This window comes from Pleurodeles waltl, chromosome 6 (genome assembly GCF_031143425.1).
Source record: "Pleurodeles waltl isolate 20211129_DDA chromosome 6, aPleWal1.hap1.20221129, whole genome shotgun sequence".
Taxonomy (NCBI): Eukaryota; Metazoa; Chordata; class Amphibia; order Caudata; family Salamandridae; genus Pleurodeles; species Pleurodeles waltl.
In genome coordinates, this window is record NC_090445.1 from 1,244,401,575 (window position 1) to 1,244,419,862 (window position 18,288).

Genomic DNA, 18,288 nt, shown 5'->3' on the forward strand with positions numbered 1-18,288 from the left:
TGTCTGTGAATTGCAATTAGATAATCACTGTTTGAATGAATGAAACTCCAGGAGTTTCATTTAGCGATTCCCAATGGCTCACAAATCAACCCACCTCATTAATATCCATGAGGTAGGTCGCAATTTGTGACCCATTGTGAATGGCTTCAATCACAGGGATGGTGGCCTGCCGGGCTCAGCAGACCACCATGTCTGTGATTGCTTTTAAATATAGCAATAATTTTTTTTAAATGCAGCCGGTTTTCCTTAAAGGAAAACGGGATGGATTTAAAAAAGAAAAATGAAAAGTTTTCTTTTCATTTTTTAAGAGTTGGCAGTGGCCCCTGTTTTCGCATGCATTCACAAAGGGGACCCTTTCCCATTTGCGAATGGGTTACCACCCACTTGAAGCAGGTGGTAAAATGCGAATGTTTTGTGACTGCATTTTGGTCACAAAACATTACTACATACCTCTGCGATTTGGCATTAGGAAGGGATGCCCTTGTCATACCCCTTCCTAATACCAAATTTGTAAGTAGTCGCAATTCCAATTTGAGATTCGGTAAAAAGTTACTGAATTGCTAATTGGTATTCATACATACCAAAATGCATAGATACATCTGGCCCTGTATTCATAAAAAACACAACATTCACAGAAACGTCAATAAAATCCCTTTGTTATCTCAAGGTCAGACATGTGGATACAATGCTGAGAGGCAGAAGACAATGACAACAAAAACAACGTACATAATAAACAAAAGAAGTCATAAACCACTGTGAAACATGGAGGCTACTCGTGGTTTTCCCAAGTCCCCAGAGAGCTTCACTCTACAGAGCTATACTTAAAGGAAAAGGTATGTTTTATAAAAAGTTATAAAACATCGTAGCAAAAGGGAAGATAATTTCACTCAACCATGAAGTTGGAACAGAGCACTACGGTCATCTCATTAGCTCAAGTCTGCAGTGAAGGTGTTCTATTTGACATTGAAAAGGGGGTTCATATAATATTTCAGAGGTAACATTTATCCTCAGCTGGTATGAAGACTAATCACTGACTTCAATCCAGCAGATATGATTGGCTTCAAATGTCTGGCTTTTTCCCTTGCACAAACATTGGCCATACCATACTCAATGCAGTGAAAGTGTCTCTGTTCCTGTGATTTCACCTGGATCTATTTTCATCATCTTCAACTTTGTCTAAGAGGAACAGAGGCTCATTTTCTAATTCAGAGACTTTGGCAGACAACTCTTTTAGTTCATGTGCCTTCTCTGTAACAGTTAGTTCTAGATGATCCATGTTAGGCCACTCACTTAGAGCACTTACCCGCAGAGGCGATGCTGAACCCCCACTCACTTCCAATGCAGTTTCCGATCAAGGATGAGACCTTGCATTAGGAACTGCCCCGGAGGGAATGGGAAATGGAACAACATAATAAAGAGAGAGTGACTTGCTATTGAGTCTGGCTTCTGATTCAATAGACTTCACTAACCTTTCTTGCGGTACTTAGCTCTTTCTCCTTCTTGTTTTTTGCAGGATCTGACTTTAGTCTCTCAAGATGCATTTAGGGAAGAGGCTGGGGCTGAAGAACGGAAGTCGCCACCAAAGGAAAACGGAAAAGTGTAGCTACAGAAATCAGGTGATCGGAATGCTGGCGAGAACCTGATAGTGAAGGGATGGTAGTGTAAAGTCTGATTCCAATGCTGATGGACAGCGGGAGGTCCTGCTGTAGCTTGGCCAAGAGCGTAGACTCCATGGGAGGTTGGGCTGATTATCCTTGCGATAGATGGTCCGACGCGAAAGCTCCATGGAGGCCTGACAGGAGAACAGATCTCTCCCACAGTCAAAGCCAAGCACTGACTGATGTTTTGCCAGCAGTATTTATAGCTGTATTTCCATGTGTTGTTTACCACGATAGGGGTATTTGGGAACAGCTGCATAGAATAATCATCAAGAAAGTCTTCTGAGTTATATGCATGTGTCATATTATTACAGCAGCATGACTAAGCATAAGTGCATGTTTATCAAAAGCAAGGTCAAGCATTTCCTCCGACCCATAAGCATGAGGCATATTACTGCAGCAGCATGACTCAGTGTAGTTAGTACATGTTCATCGCTAGAACAGCAGCATACATGGATTAAAGTATTATAGTGAGCATACATGTGTACATAAACAGACCAGGCACTGGGTGTAGGAGGCTTGCCTGGCTTATAGTGGGTACCTGATGGTACTTACACCTTGTGCCAGGTCCAGTTATCCCTTATTAGTAGATTAGTAGTGTTCTAGCAGCTTAGGCTGATAGAGGTAGCTTTAGCAGAGCGGCTTGGTCTGAACTAGGAGACATGCAAAGCTCCTACTATACCACTTATATCATATAGGTACAATATCATGAGAAACACAATACTCAGGGCTACTAAAAATAAAGGTGCTTTATTTTAGTGACAATGTGCCAAAAATATCTCAGAGGATATACTTCCTCAGGAGGCAAGTAAAATACACAAAAAATACACACAAACCAAAATCAGGTAAGTAAAACAGTCAGAAAGTATTGCAAACACTGTAGAATACAATAGGATGCAATAGGCCTAGGGGCAACACAAACCATAGGAGACAGAGGGGGCCCTCAGCCACGTAGTGAGCCCACGCACAGGAAGGAAGCACCCGCAGAAGTCCTTGAGCACAGGTTCAAGAAGACTGAGCATGGCAGTCATCTCAACACTACAAAAGAGGGTCCTACGAAGCTGGAGGTCAACTCAGGGAGTTGAGTAATGCAGGACAGAGTGCTGGGGACCTGGGCTTGGCTGTACATGAAGGATTCCTTGCAAAAGTGCACAGAAGCCCTAGCAGCTTTAGTTCACACAGTGCACAGGATTACTGTCTGGAGAGGGGAGGCAAGGACTTACTTCCTCCAAATTTGGACAGTTGGACCACTGGACAGTCTCAGTCACTTGGGTCCACCACCTGTGTTCCAAGGGCCACTCTCGTCAGGATGAGAGGGGTCCCAGAGTACCGGTGATGCTGAAGTTTGGTGCCTGCTGGATCAGGGGCAAGATTCCGTCAACCCACAGGAGATTTCTTTGTGGCTTCCAGTGCAGGATGAAGGCAGGCAGCCCCCAAAGCATGCACCACCAGGAAACAGTCGAGAAAGCCGTCAGGATTAGGCGCTCCAATGTCGCTGGTAGTCTTCTTGCTACTTTGTTGCAATTTTGCAGGTGTCCTGGAGCAGTCAGCAGTCGATCCTTGGCAGAAGTCAAAGAGAGAGGTTCAGAGGAACTCTGGTGAATTCTTGCAAGTCGTTATATGAGGAAAAGCCCACTGGAGAGACCCTAAATAGCCCTCAGAGGAGGATTGGCCACCTAGTGAGGTAAGCACCTATCAGGAGGGGTCTCTGACGTCACCTTCTGGCACTGGCCACTCAGAGGCCTCCAGAGTGCCCTCACACCTCTGGATTCAAGATGGCAGAGGTCTGGGACACACTGGAGGAGCTCTGGGCACCTTCCCTGGGGTGGTGATTGACAGGGGAGTAATCACTCCCCTTTCCTTTGTCCAGTTTTGTGCCAGAGCAGGGACTGGGGGTTCCCTGAACCGGTGTAGACTGGCTTATGCAAGGAGGGCACCATCTGTGCCCTTTAAAGCATTTCCAGAGGCTGGGAGAGGCTACCCCTCCCCAGCCTTTAACACCTATTTCCAAAGGGAGAGGGTGTAACACCCTCTCTCAGAGGAAATCCTTTGTTTTGCCTTCCTGGGACTGGGCTGCCCAGACCCCAGGAGGACAGAACCCTGTTGGTGGGGTGGCAGCAGCGGTAGCTGCAGAGAAAACCCCAGAGAGCTGGGTTGGCATTATCAGGGGTATATAGTGGAACCCCGGGGATTCATGGGATTGGCACCCCAATACCAGAACTGGCTTGGGGGGACGATTCAATGATCTTAGACATGTTACATGGCCATATTCGGAGTTACCATTGTGAAGCTACATATAGGTATTGACCTATATGTAGTGCACACGTGTAATGGTGTCCCCGCACTCATAAAGTAAGGGGAAATTTCCCTGAACTATGTGGGGGCACCTTTGCTAGTGCAAGGGTGCCCTCACACTTAATAAATTTGCACCTAACCTTCACTAAGTGAGGGTTAGACATATAGGTGACTTATAAGTTATTCAAGTGCAGTGTAAAATGGCTGTGAAATAACATGTGTCTTATTTCACTCAGGCTGCAGTGGTTTGTCTGAGCTCCCTATGGGTGGCAAAATAAATGCTGCAGCCCATAGGGATTTCCTGGAATCCCATTATCCTGGGTACCTAGGTACCCCATATTAGGGAATTATAAGGGTGTGCCAATTAGAATTGGTGAAAATGGTCACTAGCCTATAGTGACAATTTTAAAGGCAGAGAGAGCATAAGCACTGAGGTTCTGATTAGCAGAGCCTCAGTGACACAGTTAGGCACTACACAGACATACACATTTAGGCCACAAACTATGAGCACTGGGGTCCTGGCTAGCAGGGTCCTAGCCATATAATTGTATTTTGTAAGTTTGCTCCGCTTTTGCGTCAAAAAACGATGCAAATGCGGCGCTAAAAAAGTATAAATATGGGCATCAGTCTATAGTGCATGTACTGCTAGCTGCTTCTCTATCCTATTGTGGTTCCAATAATTACTGGGTGAGGTTTTGGCTGACGGAGACACACAGCACAAGCTCTCCCGAGAACGCTGTGGGACTCTCGCTCTTCCAGGAGATACTGACGTGACGACGTGAGGAGGCGAGGTGGGGCCTGCACTCGAACGTGGGGCCTGCGCTCGAACACCGCCCGAGTGCGTCTGGTGGCGGAGTCTGTGCGCGCTACCCCCCGGATCCCCGGACCCCCCTGAACCCTCCGGGTTCCCGGATTCCCGAGCTGCCTGGCCGTCAGCCCGATTCATCTCTCCCGACCAGCTCGACCAGCCCGATTGAATCTCGGAACACCAGGTAGGGGGGCCGGGCTGGGGCTGGGGCTGGGGTGGAGGCTCGAGGGAAGCAAACTCGCGCTATAACCGCCACCAGCAAGGGCAGTGGACTGGGCCAGTCCTGAGTGTCCGAGGGCCTTTTTTTGAAGACCAGGAAGAAAGGGGGGGACTGCCTGAGGTGCCCGTTTATGCGACAGAGACCTGAGCTTAAGCTTTAAGCTACCTGAATCACCTGAACCACCTGAACCGCCTGAACCACCTGTAACACTGGCTCCAAAATAGGCCCCTGGGCCCAATAATCTGACTGAGGGAATATTAGAAGAGGCCACACGTGCTCGTGCCCCTCAAACTTGAGGTGTGGCGGCGTGTCCATTTGGCCAGGAAAAGAAAAGAAAAGCCTCCTGGCTTCTGGGCCCCTCTTTTGAAAGACGCAGAGGGACCTTCCGCTTTGACAAAGTAAGGAGGAATAACAAAAAGAAAGATAAAATCTACATAAAGGGAGGATGAGGTCCGGGAAAGAAAGGGCTCTTCAGCCTCAACTTAAGAAAAACAAGAAATCAAACAAACTTTCCTCTTCACCTACAACTCCAAAAGGGGAAGGGAAGTCAAAGACAAAACACCAATCCTTGATCTCCCCCATAGCCCCTTTTTTGTTAGGAAATAAAGACCAAGAAATGTTTTTAACAAAGCCGATTTTCTGAAAGATCCCTTGGATGTAATTTTCTCCCTACCCACTTGTGTGGTGACACTACCCCACCCAATTTCCCCATAAAAAGCGAATGTAGTCTGCTACATGAGCAGGATGACAAAAGCAGACTCAAGGAAAAAGAGTGGGCGGAGAAGACTACCTCGGGAGAAAAAACTAACCAATTAGAAGATAACATCAAGGAAATAAACTGGGGCTCATTAAACGATTTGGAGTTACTGACCCTTCGGCCCCCCTCACCTTCCCCTGATACCTCCAATTTACCACTATTGGAAAACCAAACCGATTTCCCTCATTTAGGCACCAAACCCCCTTTAGAGGTAAACGTTATTATTAAAGGAGCAGCTGATTTTTTCAAAGTGAATTTTCCTCAGAGTTACAAGGCCATAGTAAAACAAACACAATGAATCATTACCTAGAATCTGAATATAACTTGGAAAAACATCAATGTCAAGATCGGGATCTGAGCTCTACTATGCTCAATTGTAATAAGTCTTCCAATTATGATATGGGGACGCTCCCGCAAGAACATACAAGTGGAACCTCAGAAATCAAAACAAACACTTCTCTTTCTAGAGCCAGATCCCCAAACGCATCTCTTATATTAAAAAGGAAAATAAGGGAAGGTGAGGAGGATGACAACAAAAACACCCTCCCATCACCAAACACCCAGGACCAACTGGATCAAAATGCGGTATGAGACGTCTTTTTCAAAACCTCACAGCTAACGCTGGATGCTTTAGCCTACCAATCTTCAAAAATGGATTTTCAGGTGGACATACTGAATACTATGGCCAAATCCATAGCAGGCATTGATCAGAAACTGGGAAACCTAAATAATCTGATTAAGAGAGCTCAAAATTTTGCTGGAATGACAACAAATGACTGTACCTGTGAGCCCATAATCAATAAGTTGGCCTCCCTTCCAGAAGCCTTAAACTCATTGATCACGAATCTCAAAGACAATCTAAACATGAGAACTGATGAGCAAACTACAACCGAAGTGCCATCCCTGGAACAGAGGGAGATAAGGGAATGCAAAAACCTGGGAGACGGAGCACATGGGTGCCTGAGGAAACAAACTGACAAAGTGGCGCAAGCTCAGGAGGAACTTAACTGTGATCAGGTTGGAGACCACAAGGTACATACAGACCCCTCTATTCTCCCCGAATTAGTAGGGACTCTGTCTCAGCCAGTTAAGCCTCTTACAAAAAGACAAAAAAAACAACGAATAAAAGCGAGAAACAATTCTACCGTCCTAACGGCAAAAAATGTGCATCCCATCCTAAGCCTGGACATAGGAGATGATAAGTCCAGACCAAATGACTCCTCGAAATCTACAAAGGGAATATCAAAAATAAATAAACCTTTTCCAATATTTAATATCAGAGCGGGCCAAACTACACGTATGACCCAAAATTTAAAATGAAAAAATGAAAACGCACAAGCCTCTATTGAGGGGGATATGATAATTAATGATCAGCAAACTACACTAATATTATCTGAATTAGGCCCATCAGAACTGGCTTCTCAGGTCACAATCCTATACCAGCAGGAGAACAAAGACAAAAAAAGCCTGACTCCTAAAATAAGCAGGAGGACATTTGAAGAATAGGGCACACTAATCAGGGTCATCAATTCGAGACATGCTTATCCCCAAGGGGCTCAAATTGGAACCCAACCAGCTCAATACCAGGAAAAAAAAAGAGAAATGTCAAAGCCATCTCGGGAGGATGATTAATCAAACAGATCAATAACAAAGCAAATGACCATAAAGTCAAAACGGCCTGACAGAGTAGTAGAAGACCTAAGGCTCGCACAACTTGGTGAACAGGAGGGCGAAATAGGTAGCCCCGACTCCGGTATGTCAAATGACTGCTTACAACTAATACTGGAACCTCAATACCAGTCTAGGGGTCAGTCCGACATCTTAAACAGGGGAAACATACTGAAGCTACTACAAGTCACTCCTACACTATAAAATCCACTGACATCATCTCTATAGAGTTCGTCCCAATGGGAAAGACAAATAGAGGAGCCCCTAGTGAATCAACCTTGGTAACCTGGAGGACACCATTTCTGGTACAAAGTGTGGCTGATGAACAATGTGCCTTTCTAAAATGGGGAATTAAGCTCAGTGCCCCCAAGCAAAATGGTTATCCTGATCTGTTAGAGGAACACAAAAACTCATCAAATCAACAAATAATAAAAAAGTCGGGAAACCCTTTTCAGTCCTTAGGTCGGCAATCAGAAAAACTGAGGGTTACCCTCCAGGGGGCACTCCTTTTAATACATATCCTTTAGTACACTCTGAATTAGGCCAGATATCAGAACTAACTTATTAAGAAAAACGTCACTGACTAGTAAGTAGCAGGGTGCACAACATTCTAACAAACCGATATAATACCCCCTTTCAGGTCTGCTCATGGAATATAAATGGGGTCAGATTGAACACAAAACAAAAAGATCTATCAACCCTATTGAAGAATTTCCACATCATCCTCCTTCAGGAGACTTGGGCTACAAACCCTTTTGAAATCGATGGATACATGGGGTTTTTCTCCCCAGCAATAAAGGAGAAAAAGTACGGCCATTCAAAGGGCGGCCTTGCTACTTTCATTTCAGCAGGTCTAAAATTATTGTGTACTCGAATATATGCTGAAAACAAAGATTTCCTGGTTGTGAAGCTAGACGGGTGGCATAGGGATCATTCAAGCCCACTCCTCCTAATCAATGATTTCATCCACCCCGATGCCCAATCCAAAAAACACGTCATCGAAATTGATAGATATAATCGCAACTGCCCATCAAGACCTAGGCCTCCTGGAGCTTTTAATAACTGGGGATTTCAATCAAAAATTATTAAACCCCTTTGAAAGGGATACACAAACTATTTTACAAGATCACTTATAGGCTGTACCACAACAGTCTCTGGGGGAAATCGAGAGAGGAAAAGCCGGTACACCAGCACTCACTTTAGTAAAAGACTTTGAGGCTCTTGGGCTTAGAATCTTAAATTGGAGATACCCTCAGGATACTCCGCCAGCATCTACCTGCTACCCAAACCCACACAATAATTGACTTCACTGTGGCCTCACTATTCTTGCTTACATTAATTACAAAGTTTTCATTATTAAATCAGATATGAGTGATCATGGCCAGCAATGCCTGGAAATAGGATGTGATCCTCCTACTTATAACTCTGCATTAACCATGCCAGGAGATGTCACTACAACAAATTATAAAAAACTCTGATGGTCTGAAAAACTAAAGGAACCTACAGGGGTCCGATCAAGGGCAATATTTGCACAATGCAACATGAACATAACCAGGGATCCAATAGAAATGTGGTAATTTTTCATAAACAATTTTGCGGTTAGTCTTCTTGTAGATCAACCACAAAAGAGATATCGAAACAAGGTGCGTGGTACAAAAACAAACATAAATATAAATTATTAAGCGCATATTATTAAATTAAGGAAAGAAAGAAATAAAGTATTACAATTATACAATAAGGACCCAACAAATGGTTGCATTAAGGCAGACTTAAAAAATCTAAATAATGCATATCAGAAACAATTATGGGAACATAAACACCAGAAACATCAACACCTCTGGGCAAAAGCCCTATTTCTAAGTAAAAAACAAAATACTCAGGGCTTTTGGAAAATAGTCAATGATTTGAATAAGGCCCGAGCACTTTGTTTAGCTCAAATATCCCGAAACCCATTTGGGTTGACTATTTAAAACAACACTTTGATGGATCCAAGTTAGTCGATAACATCTCAGAAGTGGCCACAGAAAAATCAAGTCCAGGGAAAATGCCGGCAAGCAGTGATTGCCTGCCTCACACCCCTGGGCATTGTTTTAAATGCCACATTTTCGAAGTTTCTACTCTTGGTATCACAAAAACTTCTAATGTTAGAGCACAACTAATATATAAAATCTCTGCACAGGTGTGCGAAAACCCCTTTTAGATAATAATAAGTTCTGGCATGCTTCTTATCATATATATTGTAGAATGTAAAACTGATATCTTGTATCGTATATTTATTTTTATAGAATGATGTGATGTATTGATTTTTATTAATTATGCATCAAGAATAAACTTGAACTTATTGTGGTCTTCTAGGTTGAGATCATTGTACCACTTTAGGGTAGTTTAATCAGAGAGAGATCAGGCTGAGAGCAGAGAGGCAAGTGTTCTTTTCTGTTTTCAGGACTTCATACATCCAACATAATCCTCACCTTCTTCTTTCCAGCCTCGAATCCTTTGACTGTCAGCAAAGATCCCTCCCAGCAGCGGTTAATGTTCACAGATTCATCAAGTTGGGGAGATAAACTAATCCAGAATCTTGGGATACACATATTTAGGTGACCTGGGCCGGGAACTGAGATAGAGCACATGTATTTGAGTCCTTGCTCAGAGCATGCTCCCACTTTATGTTTCCATAACTTGTCTGTTTTATTTTCTTGCATTGTGCAATTTTTAAAGGTTAAAAATCATGCTGATTGTTAGAAATGGGGTCTTTGGTTGACTGTCAGGTTACCCCTGTTCAAGCAAGGACCCTCAATCTAGTCAGGGTAAAAGAGAATCACCCTCAGCTAACCCCTGCTTACCCCCTTGGTAGCTTGGTAGAGCAGTAGGCTTAACTTCAGAGTGCTAGGTGTAAAGTATTTGTACCAACACACACAGTAACTTAATGAAAACACTACAAAATGACACAACACAGGTTTAGAAAAATAGGAAATATTTATCTAAACAAAACAAGACCAAAACGACAAAAATCCAACATACACAAGTCAAGTTATGAATTTTTAAAGATTAAACTCAAAAATAGTGCTTAGAAACAAAAATGCTTCGATGAGGTGTTAACACGGCGTCGTGACAGAGTCGTTCCCAACAAGCCGACACCAGCGGCGCCGGACACGGAGTCGCGTAGACCCCCAAGTACAGTACCTTTGGTGAAGAGTGAAAACAAGCTGATGCGCGAAGTCGGGGATCGCGGCGTCTGTGCGAAACGTTGAATCCGCGCACTTCGAGCGGCGTTGGTCACGACGTGGTGCGGTGACTTCCACGAAGTCGCGGACTTCATCGAGGCTGTAGCGGCGTCGGGCCTGCGAAGAGTGTCGCGTTCCAGCGAAGGTCACGGCGTCGGTTTGCAGGCGGTGTCACCGGATTCAGCAGCGGCGTCGGTCCGAAGTCGTCCGAAGTCGATTTCCTTGGATTTCCACCAGCTTTCCTTTCAAGGGCCCAGGGACTGGATAGGGCACCACTTGTCAGAACAGGAGTCTCTCCAGAGACTCCAGGTGCTGGCAGAGAGAAGTCTTTGCTGTCCCTGAGACTTCAAACAACAGGAGGCAAGCTCTAAATCAAGCCCTTGGAGATTTCTTCACAAGATGGAAGGCACAAAAAGTCCAGTCTTTGCCCTCTTACTCTGGCAGAAGCAGCACTGCAGGAAAGCTCCACAAAGCACAGTTACAGGCAGGGCAGCACTTCTTCCTCAGCGATTCAGCTCTTCTCCAGGCAGAGGTTCCTCTTGGTTCCAGAAGTGTTTCTCAAGTCTGTAGTTTTGGGTGCCCTTCTTATACCCAATTTCTCCTTTGAAGTAGGCCTACTTCAAAGTAAAGTCTCTTTTGAATGTGAAATCCTGCCCTTCCCAGGCCAGGCCCCAGACACTCACCAGGGGGTCGGAGACAGCATTGTGTGAGGACAGGCACAGCCCTTTCAGGTGTAAGTGACCACTCATCCCCTCCCTCCTAGCACAGATGGCTCATCAGGAAATGGAGACTACACCCCAGCTCCTTTTGTGTCACTTTCTAGTGTGAGGTGCAACCAGCCCAACTGTCAAACTGACCCAGACAGGGAATCCACAAACAGGCAGAGTCTCAGAAATGGTATAAGCAAGAAAATGCTCACTTTCTAAAAGTGGCATTTTCAAACGCACAATCTTAAAATCAACTTTATTAAAAGATGTATTTTTAAATTGTGAGCTCAGAGACCCCAAACTCAACATGTCCATCCGCTCCCAAAGGGAATCTACACTTTAAACAGATTTAAAGGTAGCCCCCATGTTAACCTATGAGAGGGACAGGCCTTGCAACAGTGAAAAAACGAATTTAGCAATATTTCACTGTCAGGACATATAAAACACATTACTATATGTCCTACCTTAACCATACACTGCACCCTGCCCTTGGGGCTACCTAGGGCCTACCTTAGGGGTGCCTTACATGTAAGAAAAGGGAAGGTTTAGGCCTGGCAAGTGGGTACACTTGCCAAGTTGAATTTACAGTGCACATTTACACACACAGACACTGCAGTGGCAGGTCTGAGACATGGTTACTTGTGTGGGTGGCACAACCAGTGCTGCAGGCCCACTAGTAACATTTGATTTACAGGCCCTAGGCACCTCTAGTGCACTTTACTAGGGACTTAACAGTAAAACAAATATGCCAATCATGGAGAACCAATTACATACACATTTTAAACAGGAGCACTTGCACTTTAGCACTGCTTAGCAGTGGTAAAGTGCCCAGAATAATAAAAACAGCAAAATCAGAGTCCAGCACACATCAATAACCTGGGGAACAGAGGCAAAAAGTTAAGGGAGACCACGCCAAGGATGAAAAGTCTAACACTGATGATTAATACCAAGATACAGCAAGCAGTGCAGGCAACACACAGGCGCCCATGTCAAAGACAATGGTGTGGTTCAGCCTGACTTTTGATGCCTACACTGCACCAATTGGAAGTGGGAAATAGTGACAATAAGGTACTGCCTTACAACATATTTACATATTAATAAAGCTGGTCCTCCTGTGCCCTTCTATTGTTTGTAAAACCATACCTCGCAAAAGCAACAAGATGATAAGAGAAAAAAATGAGCCGAAGCACACGTACATTTGTAGAAACACAAAATGCTGGCAAAAGAAACAGATCACAACAGGGATAGCTTGGCTATTGTCTGTTAATGCAAATGTCAAACCAAGTTCTTGCACTCCTTATTGAGGACGACTGGGGAATCGGAATAGAGCAGGGAAACGTCACGTAGCCTTTGAGTACCTTATGATCTCCGCAGTCAACTTAACTTTTCACTATGTAGTTGCACATCAATGCATTCAGTTATTTTGCAACCCTTTACAGACAATTTAAGTATTCACACTGTACACGTCTGTCATCCGTGTACAACAGTATGATAATCCGTCTCCAAGTTTTGAAACCCTATTGATTAAGTGCATTACATAATGTGATGTTTTTACACTGTCGTGTTTATATTTTCTTCCATGACCAGTCTCTGAGATGCCACAGTCTAAACGGCATAACAATAGGAACTAATCAATTGACACATTAATTACTTTCCTTTAATGATGGCCGAGATTCGATTCCATTTACACCAGGACAGGCGTTCATTTCTGAATCGCTCTTACGCCACAGAATCTGCAGTATATCCCACCCAGGACATTGGAGAAGCAAAACAGATTCTGGTAACTGAACTCCTTTCAGGATATTACGAACAGGAAGTTTATGCGGATTCCAAATTTAGGCTTCGCCCGTCTCTAATGTTAATCCACAAGTGCCCCCCAGAGATCCTATGTAAGAGACGAATCTCCCTCCTCCTCTCTCTTTTCCCTCGGTGTGAGTGCCAAGGCTGACTTTTTAAATGAGCAGTTTCTCTATTTTAAGTCCTGTAGCGCTACACTTATTTCGACCCCGTGGAGGGGTATTTTAGTAGTCCCCAGTTAATGGGATCCCATGAAACTGAGACCCCGGCTTTACCAGGAATAAGCTACTCTCGACCGAAGAGCTTCAAAAAGAGCGAAGCACCTGTCCGTCGCATGCCACGTTCTCTCGCAGGCACATAACTGAGAGGAGAGAGCCTCTCCCTTAGCCTGCAAGCTGTCAAAGTCCAACAGTGGCTGTGGATGAATAATTACCGTTTTGTATCTATCCCTGCTGTCACAGTCGGTAGCGAAGACTGTAAATAATATGAGCTGTTAGTCAAATTATTGGTACTCGTCTTGCCGAATTTGTAATTGTGAACTAATGAAACGACATCAAGGGCTTTCAACGCTGTAACTTGCTATTTGCATTAATCAAGTGCCCTGCCTTGCAAGATATATCATACAGGAAGGCCCAGGGTAAACTGAATGATACCCAAGCAGTGTCTTCACCAGCCACTAACGGGCATATTTATACTCTGCACCGAATTAGCATCATTTTTGTTTACTCTAATTCGGTGCAAAACTTACTCCATATTTATACTTTGGTGCTAGACCCGTCTAGCACCAAGGCACTGATTTCTACTTTTTTTGCACCACATTAACGTAATTTTTTGACGCAAAAGAGGTGCAAACTTACAAAATATTGGCCCTTGTTTATACTTTTTGATGCAAAACTGCAATAACTCAGTTTTGCACCAAAAAGTTTTGCATCGGCTTGCACTATTTCTGTGCACCAGCCAGGCACCATATTTATGGAATGGTGCAAGCCAGTGCAAAGGGTAGGCTAGAGTAAAAAAAAAATCTTTCGTCGGGTGGGGCTGGCGGTATAGAATAAGGGGGTTTAGCACCAAAAAATGACTTTAGGCAGGTTAGAGTAAACAAAAATGACTCTAACCAGATTAGCGTCATTTTGTGGTGCTAAAACTACCATGCCACATGACTCCTGCCTTAGAAAAGGCAGGAGTCATGCCCACCACCTCAATGGCCAGCACAGAGGACAAGGGTCCCATGGGCATGGCCATTGCACCCTGTGCCATGTATGGGGGCCCCTGTCAGGGCCCCTTATGGCACTTTAAAAAATAAAATGCAATCTTACCTGTACTTACCTGGGATGGGGTCCTCCATCCTCCGCAGTCCCTCTGGTGTGGGAGGGGGTGCCCCTGGGGCCTGGGGAGGGCACCTGTGGGCTTATTCCATGGTGTTCCACCATGGAAATAGGCCCACAGGTCCCCTAACGCCTGCCCTGACCCAGGCTTTAAAAAATGGGGCAAAGCAAGCTTTGCACCATTTTTGGACCCCTCCTCCCTCCCTTACACCATTTTTGCATGGGAGTATAAATATGGCGTTAAGGCCATAGAGTCATTTTTTGCACAAGAACGCCTACCTTGCATATCATTAATGCAAGGTAGGTTTACACTTCCAAAAAATGACTTACATCCATAAATTTGGCGCTAGATGGGTCTAGCACCAAAGTATAAATATGGAGTTAGTTTTGCACTGAATTAGATTTTAAAAAATTACGCTAATTCAGTGCAGAGTATAAATATGCCCCTTAGCGTCAAAAAAATTACACTAATCTGGTTAGTGTAATTTATTTTGACTCTAACCTGCTTAACATAATTATTTTTTTTACGCTAACCTACTCTTTGCACCAGCTTGCACCATTCCATAAATATGGTGCCCAGCTGGTGCTAAAAAATGGTGCAAGCCGGTGCAAACCTTTTTGGTGCAAAATTGTGTTAGTGCAGTTTTGCACCAAAAAGTATATATAAGGCCCTAAATTCTATACTTATGACCCCGTTTGCGTCGCTCTTGCTCCATACAAAATGGTGCAAGAACGACGCAACTCTTAAGTCAGATTTTTGAAGCAACGCAAAGCTACTTTGTATGGCTCTGAGAGGCTTCAAAAATCTGGAGTAAGGCAACAAAGGGGAAATTGCTGTGTTGCCTTACTCTGCCCTAGTGAGGCGTTCCGTGAGCGTTGCATAGGTGTTACCACGCAACTCCCATGGTTTTGAGGCATCCCCAAATTTACAAGAACATGTAAACCGGAGAATGCACCAAAGTCTTACACCTCCCCAGGAGAGGAGTAATGAGGAAAAATATCTCTTTTTCTCCTTGTTTCTTCCTCTTTCTATGTCTGTTGCATTCTGAAGCACACATAGAAAGAGGAATATGCCTCCCAGGATTGTTTTTGTGTAGGGATGTGTCCTTTCCGGCACAAAAACAACCCTGAATGTAACACAGGCACCCTTGAACCATGGTGCAAGGGTGCCTGCATTGGCGCTAGGCAGCCCATTGTGCTCTAGCACAGGGGGAAAAATCAGAAATGCTCCGTATGCATTAAATATGGTGCATTCCTACCATTTCCTTGTCAAGCAGTGCAGTACAGAAGCTTACTTGCTGCGCTGCACTGAGTCACAATCTGATGAATATGCCCCTTAGCATGAGACTTGTAAAAGAGCAAATACATTAGACAAAAACAAAATGACTAATAAAAACACTACTCCCCATACTTGGGGTGCTGTGTCGCCCTTGCACTCCGGGGCCCCCATGCAACTGCACCTGCTGCACTAATGTACGCTGTGACCCTGAGAAGCAGTCTAACTCCTCTTCCACTTTCACCCTTCCCCACCATGCTTGATCATCATTTCAATCTTGAAACAAGCTCTCTTTCCCTTTCTCCCGCATGTAGCCCATTCTTTGCAGCAAGGTGCCCTCTGCTAAATATATGAAGGGAATTGAGCACCCAAGACCCCCTTTTAGATTAAGTCATTAATAATGTTACCTTCCACTGGGCTATTGCTCCAAGGACCAAAGCGACACTGGCACACTAAGTATGTACTGGGTCATAATGCAAGCAAGCAAGAATAGAAAATTAGCGATAATTCTGCAGTAGCAGTACCGATGATACAGACAGCTCTGCAAAGCAGGCTGTTCACTTTGCCCACTCCGTGGGTCTATCTCTCATTTTGCCCTACACCTGATGCCCAAAGCAGGCTTTCTGCTGCTTTTTGTATAATGAAAAATAAATAAATAAAACCCACATGTAGCCCTCCCCTGTTGCTTGGGCCCTGTTCCATGCAGTAAGGGTGACCCTGGCCCTAATGCTAACAAGAAAAATGGGTGTCCATTCCGCCTTTTATAGTAAATCAGCCATAATTAGGGTTCAGCAGACACTCACACCCCTGGTACCACTGCAACAGCTCCTGCTACGCTAATGGTAGTCAGTGCTTTTCCAAAAAATAGTACCCGCTATATCACCCTGTTTTCCTGGGAAATCTTTCTGAGAATGCTGTCTCTATTCATGTGTAAACCTAAAAATGAACCTCCACATTGTGCCCCTCTCCTGGGCTATTTCTTTAACACTATAATTGAGTCTGCCTCCTTTCCTCTTTTCCTGAGCCATTACTCTCAGGCCCTCGGGGTCTGGACGATCAAGGCTCTGCATCCACATGCCACCCTGTTGGCCTCCTCCCTGCCACCACCTTAACTCACCTGTTAACAAAAACAGCCTGCCCTGACCAGCTAATGCTGATCTTGAAGCCCCTCCCTCTGCCTGAGAGCGAACAAAGGGCCTGGAATGAGTTTTGGGGAAGGGGCTCATGTGCTGTGAAGCAGAGAGTGGGATAGAGAGCCAAAGAAGAAACATGCCTTTTCACCAGGGTACCTGCTACCTGGAATAAATGTTAATGTGTGCAATTGATTATTCACCACATATAAAGGCTTATTGGGAGCCAGTATAAGCTTAACATGATGAAATCACTTGAAGATTCATTCTGCCGACCAATTATTCATTTTGAGAGGTAATCTAAGAGTGGTATCAGCAGAGTTTTGCAGAGTATCCTTTTAATGGACACTGTTGGAAATTTGCCCTTTCTGCATGGTCACCCTGAACTTCTTTTTGCCTTTTTGCTTGTGCTTCTCCCTGCAATATGGTAAAATCGGTATACTCATGATTGGCATATTTAGCTTAACTATAGGTGTCCTTTATATGGTACCAAAGTTCCCAGGACCTCTAAGCTAAATGCCACAGGTGGCATGCAGCACTCATTGTGCCATCAGCTACAGTGACAATGCAAACATGAATACAGCCCTTCCACCAGTAACTGGGTTGTGCAGTTTTAAACTGCAAATTTAACTTGTCTAAATAAGCCATTTTGACACGTCTAAAACCCTCCTTTTCAATATTTATAAGTGTTAATAATGGGATCTTTGGTTGGCAGTCAGGTTACCCCCTGTCCAAACAAGGACCCTCACTCTAGTCAGGATAAAGGAGAATCACCCTCAGTTAACCCCCGCTCACCCCCTTGGTAGCTTGGCACGAGTAGACAGGCTTAACTTCAGAAGCAATGTGTAAAGTATTTGTACCAACACACACACTAATACGGTGAAACACTACGAAATGAACACCACATCAGTTTAGAAAAATAGGTAATATTTATTTAAATCAAACAAGACCAGAACGACAAAAAGCCAACATACACAATTCAAGATATGAATTTTAAAAAGAATAAGGGGGTCATTCGCCCGCCAAGCGGAAACCGCCAATTGGCCGCTCCGCTGTCAAAAGACCGCGGAGGCCATTCTGGCTTTCCCGCTGGGCCGGAGGACGCCCGCCAAGGGAGCACCCGCCGGCCCAGCGGGAAAGGCCCTGCAACCCAGAAGCCGGCTCCGAATGGAGCCGGCGGTGTTGCAGGGGTGCGATGGGTGCAGTTGCACCCGTCGCGATTTTCGCTGTCTGCTAAGCAGACAGTGAAAATCATGCTGGGGCCCTGTTAGGGGGCCCCTGCACTGCCCATGCCAGTGGCATGGGCAGTGCAGGGGCCCCACGACACCCGTTCCCGTCATCCTGTTCCTGGCGGTAAAAACCGCCAGAAACAGGGTGGCGGGAAGGGGGTCGGAATCTCCATGGTGGCGCTGCTTGCAGCGCC